Below are 21,134 nucleotides of genomic sequence, written 5' to 3'. Positions count from 1 at the left end.
ATTTTATTTTCTGGTTTAGTTCATTCCAAATTTACCATACCCGTATTAAGTGCATTTCGATCAAAAGTCTAAATGATAAGAGGAAATGTATCCTTTTACGCCAAATGATAAATTCTTGAATAAGCCTTCAGTACTTTTTGACCAAACAGAATTGTTGATAGATCATAAAGTGGGCCTAAAATCCCCATGACACTTGAACTTCTTTAGGAAACCCTTTTATATAAACAAAATATTTTATAATCTATTTGGAATTTCTTCACTTAAAATATTTTACCTAGTATGCATGCTTCCCTCCACCATGCCACATTTTGTGGCTTCTGTTCCAGTGGTTTCTATCCCACCCTTTTTTTGTTGTTGGCTAGTTGGATAAAATGTCTCTTGACTAGATTAGCCTTTAGGAAGTCTAATCTACAATGAACTACAACATCCAACCTCCTATAATGTCAATAAACTACCCAAATTCCTAAATCAGGAATGGCAAATATCTAGCAGGTGTATTACATTACATTCCATCTCAAACCCCATCCCCATGGCTGATAAAGGACAGGAGCTGGCACTCAAACTGAAACTCATCTGCTACCTCTGCCCCCAAATAATTCTTTTTCTACAATTCTCAACTCTGGCTGCACGATGAAATCACTAGGGGAGTGTCAAAAAAGTACTAATACCTGGGTCCCACTCCTAAAGATTATGATTTAGTTGGGCTAGGGCAGTAGTTCTGAAACTTGGGCCTGCATTGGCATCACCTAGAGGGCTTGTCAAAACACAGATTGCTGGGTGCCACCCGGGTTTCTGGTTTAGTAGGTCTGGGATAGGGCTGAGAATTTGCCTCTCTAACAAGTTCTCAAGTAATGGGACTGCAGCTGGTCTGGGGACCACATTCTGAGTACTGGTCTAGGGTACAGAATGGGCATCAAGATTTTAAAAAGCTCCTCAAGTGATTCTAATGTGCAGCCAAGGTTGAGAACCATTGCTCTATATGATTCTCACTCCGTCTCTTGCTTCCAAAAGAGAACTACTAGTTATTAACCTCTGAAGAATATACTTTATATAAGGAATTGTACTTAAAAATCTCATTATCTCTCAACTCTTTCTCCTTTATCATTTACTCTTTTAGATACTATTTATGTAGTTCATGCTTTTACTCTAAGTTCTCCACACAGCATTAGAATTATCAAAGCCTCAAATATGACTTAGTTCTATAAAAAGAACTGACGAATTCATAGATAGTTTACATCATGTATGTATCTTAGTAAGTCTTCCTTTAACATTTCTCCTTTAAACAAAGAACCTTATTCTAATCATAACAATGTAGTTCCTAAAATATAAAATGTTATTTAAGCTAAATAAAATATGCCATTAATATGTTTATATTCATTACAGGTTGAAATAACAATATTTTGGATACACTGGGTTAAATAAAATTTACTATTATATCTGAATAACTCTCTCTCCTCCTCGTTCTTTTAAACACAAATGGAAACATATCATATACACTGTTCTAAACCTTGCTTGTTTAGCTTAAAAGTAGAGATTATTCCCTGTCAGGACATATAGAACTGCAACATTCTTTTTAATGGCTAAGGAGAATATCATTGCATGATTTGTATATAATTTAATGAATCCTCTTCTGATCAACAGGTTATTTTCAGTCTCTTACTACTACCAATAATGCTCAAGGATTATCCTTGGGCAGATCCCTTTGATAACATCTATAAATATATCTGTAAAGAGAGATACACAAATGGGAATTGCTGAGTCAAAGGGCATGTTCATTTAAAATTCTGACAGATGTTAACAAATTGTTGCATATGAGAAGTGCTCTAACACACTCTTGCCTCTACTACGTATTATCTAACTTTCAGATCTTTGTCATTCTGATAGATGAAAATGGTATTCATTTGGATTTCTGAAATTCAGAGTGGGGTTGAACATTTTTACCTATCTTTTAGCCACTTGCATTTCTTTCTCTATGAATTGCCTGTTCCTGTCTTTTACCCACTTTTCTACTAGGTTGTTGGTCTTTTCATCCTTGATTTGCAAGAGCATTTTATGTGTAATGGAAAGTATTTGTTACCTTGTTTGTTAACGGGTTGCAAATATTTTCCTCAGTTCATCATTTCTCTTTCGACCTCATGGTATAAATGCATTTTTTTTTGCCCTGTAGTAATTTTTATTTTTTCAATTTTTAGTCAAGTTTATTGATATTTTCCTTTTTGGATTCCAAATTTTGTGGTTTTCCAAAAAGTCTTTCCAACTCCAAGATTGCAAAAAATATCTATTATGTCTATAGTTTCATTTTCTAACTTTAAATCTCTGATCTATCTGGAATTTATTTTAGTGTAAGGAACAAGAAAGAAATTCAACTGTATTTTTTTCCCAGATGACTATTCCCTGATATTAATGACCCCTTAATAAATTCCTAAACGTTGAAAAAAACAAAGGCACCCAGTGTTCTTTTTTACTTGAATTGCTCTTTTTCACTTTAATTATTATTCTTGTTATTTTTGTGTGTGTGGTAATGAAGGTGTCAGGGATTGATTTTGGTGATGAACGCACAACTATGTAATGGTACTGTGAACAATCGAATGTACGCTTTGTTTTGTATGACTGCATGGTATGTGAATATATCTCAATAAAATGAATTAAAAAATAAAAAAAAATAAATTCCTAAACGCAACTTTTGGGTCTATTTTTGGACTTTCTATGTTGGCTCCATTAATATCATGAGAGAGCACCAAAATATTCTAATTACTCTAAACTCCTAGAATTACTTGTAGGATGGTTGGTCATTTTCTTTGTCGGAATTTTCCTGTGATTTCTTTTTTTAATTGAGGAAGCGTTAAATTTTTGGATAAACTCAGAGAACTGACAATCCTAAAACGTTGAGCCAACCTAGTCTCAAATAGGATATAGTTTTCCATTTCCTTCAGTAGCATTTTAAAGTTTACTTCATATATATCCAGCACATTTCTTAAGTTTATTCCTAGGTAGTTGATCTTTTTGGTTGTTACTGTAAATGGGATTTACTTCTTTTGTTATATTTTCCAACTGCTTGTTGTTTGTATAGACTAAAACTATTGATTTTTTAACATTAATTTTGTAACTAGTGACCTTATTAAGTTATTTTTGTCTGTTACAGTTTAATGGCCAATTTAATTGGGATTTCCAGGTTTATAGGGATCTGTAAATAATGAAAAATTTCCCTCCTCCCCTTCTAATTTTTATATATTATTTCTTTTTCTTGTCGAATTACAATGGCTAATACTTTCAAAACTTGGTATTTATCAACATTTCCATTGGGCAGCCTCTGGCATCAGATTCCCAAGAATCTAGGGTTGTTGATCCAAGCACTAAGCCACCCAGGGATCTCTGCAACTGAGGAAAGTAAATTTATTTAAATCCTTTCAGATTCTGTAGAGACCTATGGCTCAGAGTGTCTAAAACCAACTTTGGGACTGAATTTAATTTAAGGATATTGAAAGGTTAACTAAATAAGCTAAAATAGCTCCTTTTACATTTGGGGAATTAATCTTCTTAAAAGCTCCCTTTCCTAAGACAGTCTTATGTAAACTAAACTTTATTACTCAATCATTTCTCCTGGCTCTGCCTTTGAAAAACACAATGTGACATTGGAGATTTCAATTTGGGGAACCTGTCTCTTCTTTCATAAAGAAGGGTATTGCGCCAGGCTAGATGGTTATAAAGTCTGCTCCAGCACAATAATTCTATGACATTAAAAAAAAAAAAAAAAGCTAACATGAGGTTTCCCCATAAAAGCCTTCATGACTTATCCATAACTGAGGTTAGCAAAATATACACATGCTCTTATCACTGAAAGCATTTCCTCTTAACTAAATCTCATTACTCCATTATTAAGTTAGGATTTCATGTTATTACTGTTTGCATTCAACTGCTCTTATCGAGTAGTAAACTTCAGTGAATGTCTAGAGCAACAGTTCTCTGAGCATGCCCCCATCCCCATCCCCACTCCCAGCAGCATCAGCATCACCTGGGGACTAGTTAGAGATGCAAATTCTTGGGCCCTACCCCAGACCTGATGAATCAGAAACCCTGAAGGTGACATCCAGCAAGTCCTCCACATCCAGCAAGTCCTCCACAGTGTGGTGTGATTAAGTGGGCAAATACTTACACAAATAAGGTTTAATAAGTATAAATCATGAGACTAAATGGCACACTCTATTAAGTTCTGAAACATATAGAAGCCAGGATGAGGTCGAGTGCTGGAATGACAGATGAAAGGCAAATACATATACAATCAGTTGCTAATTCTGAAATCTGTCCATTATGCTTCCCCTCTCACAGCCCAAAATACTCTATGCCCTTCTAAATATTTTGATTACTAAGGATTTTAACACATATGCTCGGGGCCTAGATTTTCTAAATTGTAAGAAGCATTAAGGACAGGATTCCTGAAGAAAATATCTTCCAACTTAGGAGATGTTTTCATGTGTTACTGAAACGGGTTCAAAGAGAAAATTCTTCAGATTCAGATCCCCAGCTCCCTTACCTTGCTGTGAATCTGCTAACTTGCCCCGATTCTATTTTCATGTTGCACCCATCTGCAGTAAGCCTGACATGTTGCCCACAGACACTGAGATGACCTTAGGTATGCCTACTCATTCATCAGTCCACTGCTCTACTTCTGAATCCATGCTGAGACTTAGGAGATGCTGTTGGGAAAAGAGTCTCTTTGGCTCCTCATCTGATGTTTTATATAATAAAACTAAGGAGTTTGACTCTGCTTTATAAGTACAGTCACTGTGTGTTCCTCCAGGAAAGCAGAAAACGGGGCTGGAGTAGGCCATTAATTTACTGAGAACAGAGAAATCTCTACCTAATCAACTCTTCTTCCCTGGGAACACACTTGGAAGGCCTTCTATATTAGAAGCCAGCAGAGAGATTTACATTTTCACACGCTGGACTTCAAACTATCATCAAAGAAGGAAAGCCACTTGTAACAGAATTTTATGAATTCTGTGGAGATGAGACAAGGACTGAGATACTAGGCTAATTGGCTACAATCCTGACACACAGTCAAGGAACGCAAAAAAGGCCCCTGCATGAAGGTGGTCAAAATCTGAAGCATTTTACATTCCAACAGGACATAAGGAAGACTCTCCAGTCCACTGCTGCAAGTCACACTTACAGTGTCACTAGAACATAATGATGAAAAAGGTATGTGGGGACAGATATGTGGAATGGGGATACTGCTATTCACATGCCTGGGAAAGCGATTCCTTAAGCAAAAAGTATTCCTCCATCTATCCCCAGCTTATATCTTGGCTGCCCAAATGCCCATACCCAGAACATCATTATCAAAATAATATCTCAAGTGACTTTTAAAGTGAAAATACCTCAATAGAGTTATACTTTTCATATATCTATATAAACTACTCTCTATAAATAATTAAATTTAATAATCAAATAATTAAACTGAATGCTTCCTAAGGGCAAAGCAATATGCTGCACCTATATTTAATAGAGCTGTTATCACTTGGGAATTGGATATTTTCATTTGGGAGACCTGAATTGCAAGAGGGTGAGCATGATTTTAAGGGCAGGAAGTCCAAAGTGCCAATATAAAAGATTAAGAGTATTTTGAGGATGGAGGAAACAAAGAGGTAGAAGGAAGGAGAAAGAAGGGCAACCACAGGTCAGTTCCTCAGCCTAGGGTGAGAACCCCAAGAACTGGGATCATAATGCTCAGCTTTGACCCCCTATGGCTGAGGATAGTGTGTGACACACCGCAGGAGCTGAAGAAATGTTCTTTGAATTTTACACTGATTGAATTAAACTCGATGGTATCAAGATTAATTTGGATGGCTGAACATTCCAGCTTCCCTTAGGCTAGGCTGCCCGTGAGAACCCCCAAACCCTACTCAGGTGCCTTCACTTTCTGGTCTCACTGTGCCTTCCTTGGAGGAGGCACATAAAAAAGTCCAGTGGCAGAATGGCACGGAGAAGCCAACTCAGGCTCTCCTCCCACCTCATTACTTCAGGAGCCACGTGCCTTGAGCAAGCCCCTTCAACCTGTTGAGCACTTGTGTTTGTCCCCGTGGCAAGTTACACCTGTTATTCCTGCTCCACAGGATGATTCTGTGAGCATCACGCGATACCAATGTCTCACATTGCCTCAAAATTGTAATGACTTTTGTGAACAAGTGTAATTCCCACGGACGTGCACTCATGTCTTCCCTCCTGGCAATATTTGTGGGCTTTTCTTCTTTTAAGGGATGTTTAAAACATTTTCATCAGAATGCAGTGGAGCCAATGCCCTGTGATGGATTATTTATTGATTACAATAGGATCTATATTATTTGGAAAATGGAAAACAGAGCATCTTCTCTATGTCCCTTCACAGTGGACAACTTGATAATAATTGCATTAATTAAATATTGAATATATAAACAAAAGTTTAAGGGTTTTTTTTGTCAATGAAAGACAAGTATCAGGTAAAATAACATTTTTAGAAAGATCACACATCAAATAAAAAAGAAATTCTCATCACTCACTTTGTTCTGGGTAACCAGGCTTTCTGCTGGAAACAGAGTTTTCAGAGAATTCAAAGATACTGTTAACTCTCTCACTTCCTCTCAAGGCCACTCAAAGTATTTGACTTTGGAAAGTAACACCATGTCTCAAGGTTTTCTTTATCCCAGGGTGATTTTTAGTTCCATAGTACAGTGCTACAGGAACCCTCTCACTATACTATCTGAGCAGTTTATGAAGTATTTTAGACGTATGCAAGCCCTGTCTGACAGCTCCAAAACAATCTAGCACATTATCTATGTTGGCCAAGGGATGAAAATATGAGAACACAACCTTCCACTAAACAAACCAAATGACTCTCCCTGTCTGCCCATGAAGAGAAGCCCAGAATTATTTAACCTTTTCCCTAACATGGACATTAAAATAACACTCCACTTATGAACGCAGCAGACTAAAAGTAAGCTTGAACTGGAAATGCCACAGAGAACTGCCATTACGTTCATAATTCAAGTTTGTGTGCTTCAATGCAACCTAAGGGGCAGCTTTTGTACAGCACAAAATATGAACTACACATATTTGAAAGATCATGGGAACACTAGGAGACAAGAATAAAGTGAATCAGTGAAAACTGAATTCAGTTCGGTTAATACAGTTTGTTACTAACAAGGTACATCGATGTCTCAGAAATGGAGAGCTGTAACATTAAAATAAGTTGCTAAATATTTCATAAGTGTTTGGATTTTTCCTTCCACAAGGCAGATACAAGGTTCTCCTTTCTCTCTCTGTGTACAATTTGTTGTTTTCCTTTTCAAAAAAGTAATTCCCTGGAAATGCATTTTCCTTCTCATTAAGAACCCAGTGACTCAACAGCTAAAAAAGTAGAATCTATGAGAGCAGAAAAGATTTAGCTTGATATTAAATTATATTTTCATTACCATTAAAATACTTTTTTCAAGTCCACTGTAAATGTTTACGTGAACTACTGCTTTAAAAAGAGCATGCGGGGAGGCGAGGCAAGATGGCAGACTGGTGAGCTGTAAGTTTTAGTTACTCCTCCAGGAAAGTAGGTAAAAAGCCAGGAACTGCGTGGACTGGACACCACAGAGCAATCTGACTTTGGGCATACTTCATACAACACTCATGAAAATGTCGAACTGCTGAGATCAGCGAAATCTGTAAGTTTTTGCGGCCAGGGGACCCGCGCCCCTCCCTGCCAGGCTCAGTCCCGTGGGAGGAGGGGCTGTCAGCTCCCGGAAGGAGAAGGGAGAACTGCAGTGGCAGCCCTTCTCGGAAACTCATTCTGCTGATCCAAACTCCAACCATAGATAGACGGAGACCAGACACCAGAGAATCTGAGAGCTGCCAGCCCAGCAGAGAGGAGACAGGCATAGAAAAAAAAAAATAACGTGAAAAACTCCAAAATAAAAGCAGAGGATTTTTGGAGTTCTGGTGAACACAGAAAGGGGAAGGGCGGAGCTCAGGCCTTGAGGCGCATATGCAAATCCCAAAGAAAAGCTGATCTCTCTGCCCTGTGGACCTTTCCTTAATGGCCCTGGTTGCTTTGTCTATTAGCATTTCAATAACCCATTAGATCTCTGAGGAAGGCCCTTTTTTTTTTTTTTTTTTTTAATCATTTTTTCTTTTTCTAAAACAATTACTCTAAGAAGCCCAATACAGAAAGCTTCAAAGAATTGCAATTTGGGCACGTCAAGTCAAGAGCAGAACTAAGAGAGCTCTGAGACAAAAGGCAATAATCCAGTGGCTGAGAAAATTCACTAAACACCACAACTTCCCAAGAAAAGGGGGGTGTCTGCTCACAGCCACCATCCTGGTGGACAGAAAACACTCCTGCCCATCGCCAGCCCCATAGCCCAGAGCTGCCCCAGACAACCCAGTGTGACGGAAGTGCTTCAAATAACAGGCACACACCACAAAACTGGGCGTGGACATTAGCCTTCCCTGCAACCTCAGCTGATTGTCCCAGAGCTGGGAAGGTGGAGCAGTGTGAATTAACAAAGCCCCATTCAGCCATCATTTGAGCAGACTGGGAGCCTCCCTACACAGCCCAGCAGCCCAGAACTGCCCTGGGGGGACGGCACTCACCTGTGACATAGCACAGTCATCCCTCAACAGAGGACCCGGGGTGCACAGCCTGGAAGAGGGGCCCACTTGCAAGTCTCAGGAGCCATACGCCAATACCAAAGACTTGTGGGTCAGTGGCAGAGACAAACTGTGGCAGGACTGAACTGAAGGATTAGACTATTGCAGCAGCTTTAAAACTCTAGGATCATCAGGGAGATTTGATTGTTAGGGCCACCCCCTCTCCCCGACTGCCCAGAAACACGCCCCACATACAGGGCAGGCAACACCAACTACACACGCAAGCTTGGTACACCAACTGAGCCCCACAAGACTCACTCCCCCACTCACCAAAAAGGCTAAGCAGGGGAGAACTGGCTTGTGGAGAACAGGTGGCTCGTGGACGCCACCTGCTGGTTAGTCAGAGAAAGTACTCCACGAAGCTGTAGATCTGATAAATTAGAGATAAGGACTTCATTAGGTCTACAAACCCTAAAAGAACCCTATCAAGTTCAGCAAATGCCACGAGGCCAAAAACAACAGAAAATTATAAAGCATATGAAAAAACCAGACGATATGGATAACCCAAGCCCAAGCATCCAAATCAAAAGACCAGAAGAGACACAGCACCTAGAGCAGCTACTCAAAGAACTAAAGATGAACAATGAGACCATAGTACGGGATATGAAGGAAATCAAGAAGACCCTAGAAGAGCATAAAGAAGACATTGCAAGACTAAATAAAAAAATGGATGATCTTATGGAAATTAAAGAAACTGTTGACCAAATTAAAAAGATTCTGGACACTCATAGTACAAGACTAGAGGAAGTTGAACAACGAATCAGTGACCTGGAAGATGACAGAATGGAAAATGAAAGCATAAAAGAAAGAATGGGGGAAAAAATTGAAAAAATCGAAATGGACCTCAGGGATATGATAGATAATATGAAACGTCCAAATATAAGACTCATTGGTGTCCCAGAAGGGGAAGAAAAGGGTAAAGGTCTAGGAAGAGTATTCAAAGAAATTGTTGGGGAAAACTTCCCAAATCTTCAAAACAACATAAATACAGAAATCATAAAAGCTCAGCGAACCCCAAATAGAATAAATCCAAATAAACCCACTCCGAGACATATACTGATCACACTGTCAAACACAGAAGAGAAGGAGCAAGTTCTGAAAGCAGCAAGAGAAAAGCAATTCACCACATACAAAGGAAACAGCATAAGACTAAGTAGTGACTACTCAGCAGCCACCATGGAGGTGACAAGGCAGTGGCACGATATATTTAAAATTCTGAGTAAGAAAAATTTCCAGCCAAGAATACTTTATCCAGCAAAGCTCTCCTTCAAATTTGAGGGAGAGCTTAAATTTTTCACAGACAAACAAATGCTGAGAGAATTTGCTAACAAGAGACCTGCCCTACTGGAGATACTAAAGGGAGCCCTACAGACAGAGAAACAAAGACAGGACAGAGAGACTTGGAGAAAGGTTCAGTACTAAAGAGATTCGGTATGGGTACAATAAAGGATATTAATAGAGAGAGGGGGAAAAATATGGCAAACATAAACCAAAGGATAAGATGGCCGATTCAAGAAATGCCTCCACGGTTTTAACGTTGAATGTAAATGGATTAAACTCCCCAATTAAAAGATATAGATTCGCAGAATGGATCAAAAAAAAATGAACCATCAATATGTTGCATACAAGAGACTCATCTTAGACACAGGGACACAAAGAAACTGAAAGTGAAAGGATGGAAAAAAATATTTCATGCAAGCTACAGCCAAAAGAAAGCAGGTGTAGCAATATTAATCTCAGATAAAATAGACTTCAAATGCAGGGATGTTTTGAGAGACAAAGAAGGCCACTACATACTAATAAAAGGGGCAATTCAGCAAGAAGAAATAACAATCGTAAATGTCTATGCACCCAATCAAGGTGCCACAAAATACATGAGAGAAACACTGGCAAAACTAAAGGAAGCAATTGATGTTTCCACAATAATTGTGGGAGACTTCAACACATCACTCTCTCCTATAGATAGATCAACCAGACAGAAGACCAATAAGGAAATTGAAAACCTAAGCAATCTGATAAATGAATTAGATTTAACAGACATATACAGGACATTACATCCCAAATCACCAGGATACACATACTTTTCTAGTGCTCATGGAACTTTCTCCAGAATAGATCATATGCTGGGACATAAAACAAGCCTCAATAAATTTAAAAAGATTGAAATTATTCAAAGCACATTCTCTGACCACAATGGAATACAATTAGAAGTCAATAACCATCAGAGACTTAGAAAATTCACAAATACCTGGAGGTTAAACAACACACTCCTAAACAATCAGTGGGTTAAAGAAGAAATAGCAAGAGAAATTGCTAAATATATAGAGACGAATGAAAATGAGAACACAACATACCAAAACCTATGGGATGCAGCAAAAGCAGTGCTAAGGGGGAAATTTATAGCACTAAACGCATATATTAAAAAGGAAGAAAGAGCCAAAATCAAAGAACTAATGGATCAACTGAAGAAGCTAGAAAACGAACAGCAAACCAATCCTAAACCAAGTAGAAGAAAAGAAATAACAAGGATTAAAGCAGAAATAAATGACATCGAGAACAAAAAAACAATAGAGAGGATAAATATCACCAAAAGTTGGTTCTTTGAGAAGATCAACAAGATTGACAAGCCCCTAGCTAGACTGACAAAATCAAAAAGAGAGAAGACCCATATAAACAAAATAATGAATGAAAAAGGTGACATAACTGCAGATCCTGAAGAAATTAACAAAATTATAAGAGGATATTATGAACAACTGTATGGCAACAAACTGGATAATGTAGAAGAAATGGACAATTTCCTGGAAACATATGAACAACCTAGACTGACCAGAGAAGAAATAGAAGACCTCAACCAACCCATCACAAGCAAAGAGATCCAATCAGTCATCAAAAATCTTCCCACAAATAAATGCCCAGGGCCAGATGGCTTCACAGGGGAATTCTACCAAACTTTCCAGAAAGAACTGACACCAATCTTACTCAAACTCTTTCAAAACATTGAAGAAAATGGAACACTACCTAACTCATTTTATGAAGCTAACATCAATCTAATACCAAAACCAGGCAAAGATGCTACAAAAAAGGAAAACTACCGGCCAATCTCCCTAATGAATATAGATGCAAAAATCCTCAACAAAATACTTGCAAATCGAATCCAAAGACACATTAAAAAAATCATACACCATGACCAAGTGGGGTTCATTCCAGGCATGCAAGGATGGTTCAACATAAGAAAAACAATCAATGTATTACAACACATTAACAAGTCAAAAGGGAAAAATCAATTGATCATCTCAATAGATGCTGAAAAAGCATTTGACAAAATCCAACATCCCTTTTTGATAAAAACACTTCAAAAGGTAGGAATTGAAGGAAACTTCCTCAACATGATAAAGAGCATATATGAAAAACCCACAGCCAGCATAGTACTCAATGGTGAGAGACTGAAAGCCTTCCCTCTAAGATCAGGAACAAGACAAGGATGCCCGCTGTCACCACTGTTATTCAACATTGTGCTGGAAGTGCTAGCCAGGGCAATCCGGCAAGACAAAGAAATAAAAGGCATCCAAATTGGAAAAGAAGAAGTAAAACTGTCATTGTTTGCAGATGATATGATCTTATATCTAGAAAACCCTGAGAAATCAACGATACACCTACTAGAGCTAATAAACAAATTTAGCAAAGTAGCGGGATACAAGATTAATGCACATAAGTCAGTAATGTTTCTATATGCTAGGAATGAACAAACTGAAGAGACACTCAAGAAAAAGATACCATTTTCAATAGCAACTAAAAAAATCAAGTACCTAGGAATAAACTTAACCAAAGATGTAAAAGACCTATACAAAGAAAACTACATAACTCTACTAAAAGAAATAGAAGAGGACCTTAAAAGATGGAAAAATATTCCATGTTCATGGATAGGAAGGCTAAATGTCATTAAGATGTCAATTCTACCCAAACTCATCTACAGATTCAATGCAATCCCAATCAAAATTCCAACAACCTACTTTGCAGACTTGGAAAAGCTAGTTATCAAATTTATTTGGAAAGGGAAGATGCCTCGAATTGCTAGAGACACTCTAAAAAAGAAAAACGAAGTGGGAGGACTTACACTCCCTGACTTTGAAGCTTATTATAAAGCCACAGTTGCCAAAACAGCATGGTACTGGCACAAAGATAGACATATAGATCAATGGAATCGAATTGAGAATTCAGAGATAGACCCTCAGATCTATGGCCGACTGATCTTTTTTTTTTTTTTTTTTTGTTTTGTTTTTGTTTGTTTTTTTTTTTTTTAATCATCATTTTATTAAGATATATTCACATACCACGCAGTCATACAAAACAAATTGTACTTTCGATTGTTTACAGTACCATTACATAGTTGTACATTCATCACCTAAATCAATCCCTGACACCTTCATTAGCACACACACAAAAATAACAAGAATAATAATTAGAGTGAAAAAGAGCAATTGAAGTAAAAAAGAACACTGGGTACCTTTGTCTGTTTGTTTGCTTCCCCTACTTTTCTACACATCCATCCATAAACTAGACAAAGTGGAGTTTGGTCCTTATGGCATTCCCAATCCCACTGTCACCCCTCATAAGCTACATTTTTATACAACTGTCTTCGAGATTCATGGGTTCTGGGTTGTAGTTTAATAGTTTCAGGTATCCACCACCAGCTACCCCAATTCTTTAGAACCTAAAAAAGGTTGTCTAAAGTGTGCGTAAGAGTGCCCACCAGAGTGATCTCTCGGCTCGTTTTGGAATCTCTCTGCCACTGAAGCTTATTTCATTTCCTTTCACATCCCCCTTTTGGTCAAGAAGATGTTCTCTATCCCACGATGCCGGGTCTACATTCCTCCCCAGGAGTCATATTCCACGTTGCCAGGGAGATTCACTTCCCTGGGTGTCTGATCCCACGTAGGGGGGAGGGCAGTGATTTCACCTTTCAAGTTGGCTTAGCCAGAGAGAGAGGGCCACATCTGAGCAACAAAGAGGCATTCAGGAGGAGACTCTTAGGCACAAATACAGGGAGGCCTAGCCTCTCCTTTGCAGCAACCGTCTTCCCAAGGGTAAAACTTATGGTAGAGGGCTTTGATAAGGCCCCCAAAGTCACTGAACTGAGCCATAATGGTCTTTTCAACAAATGGGGCTGGGAGAGTTGGATATCCATATCCAAAAGAATGAAAGAGGACCCCTACCTCACCCCCTACACAAAAATTAACTCAAAATGGACCAAAGATCTCAATATAAAAGAAAGTACCATAAAACTCCTAGAAGATAATGTAGGAAAACATCTTCAAGACCTTGTATTAGGCGGCCACTTCCTAGACTTTACACCCAAAGCACAAACAACAAAAGAGAAAATAGATAAATGGGAACTCCTCAAGCTTAGAAGTTTCTGCACCTCAAAGGAATTTCTCAAAAAGGTAAAGAGGCAGCCAACTCAATGGGAAAAAATTTTTGGAAACCATGTATCTGACAAAAGACTGATATCTTGCATATATAAAGAAATCCTACAACTCAATGACAATAGTACAGTCGGCCCAATTATAAAATGGGCAAAAGATATGAAAAGACAGTTCTCTGAAGAGGAAATACAAATGGCCAAGAAACACATGAAAAAATGTTCAGCTTCACTAGCTATTAGAGAGATGCAAATTAAGACCACAATGAGATACCATCTAACACCGGTTAGAATGGCTGCCATTAAACAAACAGGAAACTACAAATGCTGGAGGGGATGTGGAGAAATTGGAACTCTTATTCATTGTTGGTGGGACTGTATAATGGTTCAGCCACTCTGGAAGTTAGTCTGGCAGTTCCTTAGAAAACTAGATATAGAGCTACCATTCGATCCAGCGATTGCACTTCTCGGTATATACCCGGAAGATCGGAAAGCAGTGACACGAACAGATATCTGCACGCCAATGTTTATAGCAGCATTATTCACAATTGCCAAGAGATGGAAACAACCCAAATGTCCTTCAACAGATGAGTGGATAAATAAAATGTGGTATATACACACGATGGAATACTACGCGGCAGTAAGAAGGAACGATCTGGTGAAACATATGACAACATGGATGAACCTTGAAGACATAATGCTGAGCGAAATAAGCCAGGCACAAAAAGAGAAATATTATATGCTACCACTAATGTGAACTTTGAAAAATGTAAAACAAATGGTTTATAATGTAGAATGTAGGGGAACTAGCAATAGAGAGCAATTAAGGAAGGGGGAACAATAATCCAAGAAGAACAGATAAGCTATTTAACGTTCTGGGGATGCCCAGAAATGACTATTGGCTGTTAATTTCTGATGGATATAGTAGGAACAAGTTCACAGAAATGTTGCTATATTATGTAACTTTCTTGGGGTAAAGTAGGAACATGTTGGAAGTTAAGCAGTTATCTTAGGTTAGTTGTCTTTTTCTTACCCCCTTGTTATGGTCTCTTTGAAATGTTCTTTTATTGTATGTTTGTTTTCTTTTTAACTTTTTTTTTTTCATACAGTTGATTTAAAAAAAGAAGGGAAAGTTAAAAAAAAAAAAAAAAAAGAAAAACAAGGAAAAAAAAAAAAAAAATATGTAGTGCCCCCTTGAGGAGCCTGTGGAGAATGCAGGGGTATTCGCCTACCCCACCTCCATGGTTGCTAACATGACCACAGACATAGGGGACTGGTGGTTTGATGGGTTGAGCCCTCTACCATAAGTTTTACCCTTGGGAAGACGGTTGCTGCAAAGGAGAGGCTAGGCCTCCCTATATTTGTGCCTAAGAGTCTCCTCCTGAATGCCTCTTTGTTGCTCAGATGTGGCCCTCTCTCTCTGGCTAAGCCAACTTGAAAGGTGAAATCACTGCCCTCCCCCCTACGTGGGATCAGACACCCAGGGGAGTGAATCTCCCTGGCAACGTGGAATATGACTCCCGGGGAGGAATGTAGACCCGGCATCGTGGGACGGAGAACATCTTCTTGACCAAAAGGGGGATGTGAAAGGAAATGAAATAAGCTTCAGTGGCAGAGAGATTCCAAAACGAGCCGAGAGATCACTCTGGTGGGCACTCTTACGCACACTTTAGACAACCCTTTTTAGGTTCTAAAGAATTGGGGTAGCTGGTGGTGGATACCTGAAACTATCAAACTACAACCCAGAACCCATGAATCTCAAAGACAGTTGTATAAAAATGTAGCTTATGAGGGGTGACAATGGGATTGGGAAAGCCATAAGGACCAAACTCCACTTTGTCTAGTTTATGGATGGATGTGTAGAAAAGTAGGGGAAGGAAACAAACAGACAAAGGTACCCAGTGTTCTTTTTTACTTCAATTGCTCTTTTTCACTCTAATTATTATTCTAGTTATTTTTGTGTGTGTGCTAATGAAGGTGTCAGGGATTGATTTAGGTGATGAATGTACAACTATGTAATGGTACTGTAAACAATCGAAAGTACGATTTGTTTTGTATGACTGCGTGGTATGTGAATATATCTCAATAAAATGATGATTAAAAAAAAAGAGCATGCATGTGTTTTCTTTTTTATAAAATAAAACCTCATACTTTGTAAAGGTTTCATGAGTTAAAAAAAAGAAATACAGAAAGTCATTTCAAATAGAAAACCAGTCTTTCACTCTTTCTGAAGAATAAACACATTAAATTAAAAGCTCAAGGACAACAAGACTCAAAGAAAAGACCAAGTCCTTATAATTGTGTTAGGGAGCCAGGAAGCATGGTCCAAATGGACTAGAACTTTCTAACTATCTCTAGGTCAAATGGACACACATTCGAAGATTGTTTCTAAGCTAAAAACCTCATAAAATAAACAAAAACAAAGAGTATAACACTATAATTCACGGAAAACTAGGGATGTCCTGTACATATTAGGAAAAAAGCACTAAATTGAAAAGAGGAAAAAATGAGTCCTTTTATTGGCTAACCCACTAAAATTAAAAAAAAAAAAAAAAAAAAAAAAAAAAACACTGCATTTTCAAAGACGCATGATAGACAAGTAAAAATTATAATTGTCAAAATCATTACATCAAATACAGATGTCAAGAAACTAAATCAATTAATTTTATTGAGATATGATACTATATAAAACAAGAAAAAAATGTAAAAAGATCATGCCCAAGGTATTCGTTTATTTTAGCATCATAAATTAGCTTATTTATAATCTATATTAGTATTTTAAATCAAATGGAAAATTATTTTGTCATTTAAATAGTAGTAAAAGTTTATTTTACTAGTCTACTTTAAAATAATTTAAGAAATAAGAAGTATAAAGATAGAAATCTTAATATGCAGTTTGGTAAAGTTCAAGTCAGTCTTTGAACAACACGTTTATCTATCCAGTAAAGCTTGTGTTAATGCAATGTAAGAGTTTGGCAAATTCAACTTTAATGGAGCATAAAAGTGCTTTTGCTTGAAAGTGAGATCATTTTTAAAAATTCAAAGCATGATCACTTTTTCTTTCTTTGTAGGAACAATCTGATACAAGCAGCAAAGCTTAAATAAACTAGAAACATTTCAAATGATCCATAAAGGATTAATAAGCACTGCAGGAAGTCCTATAGGCTCAGCGTATACATTTTCCATCTTTTCCCCCCATGATGGGCCTGATATGAAATTCTAAACAGAAGTGAAGTTTCAAAGTCCCTGAATTTAGTTAAAGGGCTGTTGTGTTGAGGTGAGAGGTCACAACGTAGGGATCTCTAATTTGAAATGGATCAAAGTTATGATGGTATTAGGACAAGAGTCATTCAAATTTGGACATTCAATTAAAAAAGGTCTTCTTGCTGATGATAATAGCCAGTGGGCAGAAGCCAAACTAAGGCAAAAGGAGTGGTGCTAAGCTACAGGCCACTAATATAACAAGAACAAAATGACAGCTATTATTTTGGCAGAGATAATCTATGCTGAAACACAAAACACACATGCACACAATTTCTTTCAATACAATTTTCTTGTCTTCCCACTGACTTCTGTGATTACCACAGAAAGCAGAGTTCTAAACATATTTCTCAACTGAATCCTCAATCAATAATAGTAAAAAATTCAGATGGAAGATAAGGGAAAAATGCATTATGGCATTAGTAACTGTTTGCAAAATAGGCTGAACTTATCAATATGCGCAGAAGTTGAGAAGCAGCAGCCTCGGATACCTAAAACAGATCATAGTTTTATTACCCCAAAGCTTAGTCACATTCCCTGTGCTCATCACATCGAAATTCTTTACATTCTTAGGGTGGGCAATCTTCCTTCCTAATCCTTATAATTACTAATTCTTCAAGAATAAAAACACCTCACAGAAAAGTTCCCTCCATTTTAAATAAGAATGTAAATAGCCACCCCCCAGCACAATAGCCTATTTTCTATGAAAGATAAAATGTTAAATTTTCCTTATTTATAAACATAATTGCAACTCGGCACAGGGTCTTAAACTGAAATCAGTGAGACCATAGCTTTATAGTTAAGCATCCAAAGTAAACACTCTGGGCAAGGCTAAAATATTCCTTAGTTTTGTTTTGTTTTTTAACAAACTCTAGAATATGCATGTTTTTAAATCTCATATTTTAATTTAATAGTTCCTTTGCAGAAGCATAAATTATTCATGCTACTACAATGAGATTTACTCTTTTAAAATGAAATGCAAATAGCAAATGAGAAGAGTGACATTTAACAATACCAATGAATGTTGGGATCAACAAAAGTAAAGCTTAAAAACAGACAAACAAACAACAAAAAAGAGTATGTCTCAAGTAAACAGTCTTATAGTTGGAGTACAACTGTCAACCTCTCATGTATTAGCCATCATTAAGAATACAGAGGGCCCTTACTAAGCTTTGGCTGTTTTATTGTTAGTTCACAGCACCATTAGCAGATGGGTAAAAAATGAAGGTGAAGCAATTAAGACCTCTGTAGTCATAAATTCAATAATTTATTGAACGAACATCTATTATGTCCTTTGAACTTGCTAGTAACTTAATAGAATAGGATGTACATAGTCACTCTTCTATATATGGATGGGAGGCTTTTGAAAAGAGTGTATGGGTTTTGAGTCAGGCCCGAGTTTAAATCCTGGCTCTACAATTTATTATCCTTCTAACTCTGCCTGAGCTTATTACTGTGAGATTCAGCTTCCTTATCAATAAAAATGGGGAAAATACCACCCACCTAACAAGGTTGCGGCAAGAATTAAATGATATCGTGTGTGTAAAAAATGCTGAGCAAAGTGTTTGACACATAGCTAAAATATATTAAATCTTTCTCCTTTCCCTGTTTGCCAGAAGTCTACAACCTTACAGACAACAAAATTATTTGCTAAATAAAATACAGCCACAAGAAATTGTATTAAAGAACTGTGGGAGAAAAGTTACACACTCAAAAGTTCTCTAGGAATTCAGAGGAAGGAAAGAACATCCTCAGCTGTTATGTTGAGGAAAGGCTTCTTAGAAGTGATGAGCTTGGGCCTTGAAGGTTGAGGAGAATTTAAACAGATAGAAATGGCAAGTGGGCAAGGATGATCCCAGCAGCCGTAATCAAACAAGAAAGAGCTGTCTGGAGGAATGATGATTTATACAGTGCCACTGGATGGATGGGAGAGTCTCTGAGGAGGGAAGCTTGTATTACATAATGTCTCAAATGCTAGAATAAAGAATTTGGCTATAGTTCTACATAGATTTACTTAAACCACAACATCACTTATGAGTGTACATAAAGTAGGTTCATTTTATTCTATATGTTCATTATATATTTATATGGTATATAAAAATAGGATAGGATGCTAATACAGAGCAAAGTAAAACAAAAAAAAATTGTCCAAACCCATTTGGCTTATATATACCACAAATATAACCTGCAAAGGGCAACCACAAATAAGAAATAGAGTGCCAGAGAAACAAAAATGACAGCTTGAAAAGTCTGAAGAAATAAGATTGAGTCATCAATTACAGAACTTAAAGAAGTAACAGGGAGATAGGACTGCTACTTACAAATACTCAGGGAGAATAGCATAAAGGTAGGTGGGTGCTCATTTAATGTTGAACATAGGGGTATAGCAGGAAGTAAGGTCTAGAACAGAGAAGAACGTTTAGATAAGCCATGAGGAAAAACTTCTGAATGCAGAGTTTGTGAAGATGAGAAGACAGCCCAGCAAGAGACTGAAGTGGTACCATTAATGCAAAATATTCAAAAGATTTTCAAAGCACAGTGGCAGAAAGATAGGTTTCTCAAGATGCAGTGTTTTCGCCTGGGTGAGCCGCGGACAACATGTTAGTTCTCCAATTTATGACTTTTGGATTAAAGATGGGAGAGGGGGGTGTCCTTCCAGACATGGAGAGCCCTTAATGATAGCACAGCTACAAAACTGCACAGTGATCAAGAGTTACTGAACTAAGAAAAACCTCAGCAAGTACTCCCTCAATTATTTCGGCCCTTGGGCATTTCGATGGGAAACTACTCATTGATATTATTCTTTTTCCAACATTCATTTTATAGAATATCAAGACAGAGTCAAATGTTGACTTACTATGGTAAAGAGAGGGGAAAAAAGCCTGCTTTGATTTCTTTTCCTTTATTACCACCTTGGTTTTGTATTTAAGAATGTCGATTATGTTTGAAAATGGGGGGAGGATGGGGGGAGGCATGCCCTTCCCTTCAATGAAGACAAAAGATAGCTATTCCATTCTGCTGTGTGAGTGTGTTAGCCCGGTTAATTCTCTCGCCATAATATTAAACTGTGATTTTCAGTAGGGTCCTGAAAAACATATTTCACTTTACCTGTTATTCTAAGAGAATTAGTAAGCAATTATGGGGAAAGGATAAAATAGGGCAAAAATAGTTTTTTTTTTTAAACTAGCTAAAAATTTCAGAGTTTAAAACGACTTAAAAAGGCAAACTGTTAGGTATTCAGAAGGAAAATGTGTATGTTTTCCCAAAGGCATTATTAACAATTAATAATCATTACACTGGTGCCTTGTTTACCTGACCTTGTATAAATTCAGCAGCCTGGTAATTAGACCCATATTTTGCACATTTGTATATTTCCATGCATAGATTTGACTCATTCATTCATCCATTAAAATCTGCTTGACAGACGAAGATGAATAATCAAGCTACAATTTGTATTTACTGGATTATAGAAAATTGCCCAAACTGTTAAGTTCAAGGAAAGCACATTCTTGTCTCTCTCTTGTGACTGATGTAAAAGCAATTACACATCAGAGGATTGCCCCAAAGCTCTCAGAAGAAGTGGCACTGCTTTTGCAATCTGGGGTCTTTAAAAATATCTTTTTTTTTCTGAACACACAGAGTGTTTAAAGATTAACTATAACAGAGGGAAGAAAATATCCTTTTGCATGTAAGTTTATCATTTAACTCATTACACTGTAATTTTAAAGTAAAAACTGATGTTCTAATAAACCTTCTACATCCAAAATAAACAATAATGCAA

General features: G+C 37.4%; 1 protein-coding gene across 1 annotated transcript in view; it reads right to left on the bottom strand.

Annotated features, from left to right (window-relative positions):
• The window catches only part of POLA1 (DNA polymerase alpha 1, catalytic subunit), a 353,204-nt gene that overhangs the window by 114,237 nt on the left and 217,833 nt on the right, over positions 1-21,134 (bottom strand). The window lies entirely within an intron of this gene.

This window comes from Choloepus didactylus, chromosome X (genome assembly GCF_015220235.1).
Source record: "Choloepus didactylus isolate mChoDid1 chromosome X, mChoDid1.pri, whole genome shotgun sequence".
NCBI lineage: Eukaryota > Metazoa > Chordata > Mammalia > Pilosa > Megalonychidae > Choloepus > Choloepus didactylus.
Note: the sequence above shows the minus strand (reverse complement) of the source record. Positions and strands in the feature narration are given on the sequence as shown.